Source organism: Rhagoletis pomonella, unplaced genomic scaffold, assembly GCF_013731165.1.
Source record: "Rhagoletis pomonella isolate Grant_MI unplaced genomic scaffold, Rhpom_1.0 Rhpom_scaffold_00009, whole genome shotgun sequence".
Classification (NCBI taxonomy): Eukaryota; Metazoa; Arthropoda; class Insecta; order Diptera; family Tephritidae; genus Rhagoletis; species Rhagoletis pomonella.
Genome location: NW_023458563.1, coordinates 33,772,886 through 33,774,245, shown reverse-complemented (window position 1 = coordinate 33,774,245; position 1,360 = coordinate 33,772,886).

Sequence of the window (1,360 nt, the reverse complement as noted above, 5' to 3'; positions counted from 1 at the left end):
TTCAAGTTTCGATTTATTTGCAAGGTTTTTGTTTGATAATGAGCTACAATTTCATAAAAAAATAATTAAAATTATTTAAAACAAGTAAGAAAGTCTAAGTTCGGGCGGAGCCGAACATTAAATACCCGGCGCAAGTATTAAATATATGTTTTCCACCTTTCCGAAAGCTACCGCTACATGATAAGCGGGTGTATAAATATTAAGTAAACTAGCATCCTTAAATTTCGAAATATTGAAATTTCAAACATTTCTAAAATATGAAAAGCGGCCGTAATTTTAGTACGATTTCAATAATTTTCAACGGTTTGCTTTTATGTGGCAAGCACAATAACCATACCGAGTTTGGTACAAATTGCTAAAACGGTTAACGATATACATACAGTGACGAGCAAAACTGTAACATGGTTTAACACTTTTTGTTTCAGCCACCGCTATATTTCCAAGTTCTAACGACTTTCATACTTTTGCTGTATATTCTTGTTGGTACATCCCTACTCCCTCTCTCATAATGATTTGAAGTCAGTACAACAACAATAAAAAAACAGCCGACAAAAATGTAAATTAAGGCAGATGTTACAGTTTTACACTCACACATTTTTAAGAGCTTTTTAACAACTTTCGCGAAAAAAAAGAACTACTAACACAATGTTCAGTACTCTTTTGCCTGTTTCAGTTCCTGGATGTGATTTGGCATACCTTATTTGTATCTTTGTAAAAATTCTGGAGGTATATCCTTAGTTTGCTTTCACAGCTCATGTACTCGATTTTACGGTCTCTGATACTTATTAGCTGTGCTTTTAGTTGATTTCGCAAATTCTCGATGAGACTCATGTCCGCCGTTTGTGGAGGTCATTTCAAATTAGCAAATTTTTTGTTTTGTATCCAGTCTTTGCGAACATATGCAGTATGTTTTGGGTGATTTTTCAGCAGAAACTCTAATTTTTCGACTACATCTTGCAAATTTTGCTGAAATATGAACAGATACTGTTCCTTACGCATAATGCGTACTAACGGACCAACAAAAATTTTGAAATACAACCCCAAACAATTAAGATCCTACCACTGTGATTCACAGTTTGCAGTACATGATGCGCTTAGGCTTAATTTGGGTCTTTGATCCAATACCATGCCCGGCCATCTGATTGAAAGCGATTAATTTAGTCTTGTCAGACCAAATAACCTTCAACTGAAACTTAAAAATATGTTTTTTATTGCATTCTGAACGGCCTAACATATCCCAATAGGCAACGGTTCGGTTTTCGTGCGATGCTGCAAAATGCTGCCACACTCTCACATGTATTATGATCAAATTAGCTTTTTTCTTCTTTATGATGCCTTTGCGCTCAATTTGGCAATTCTT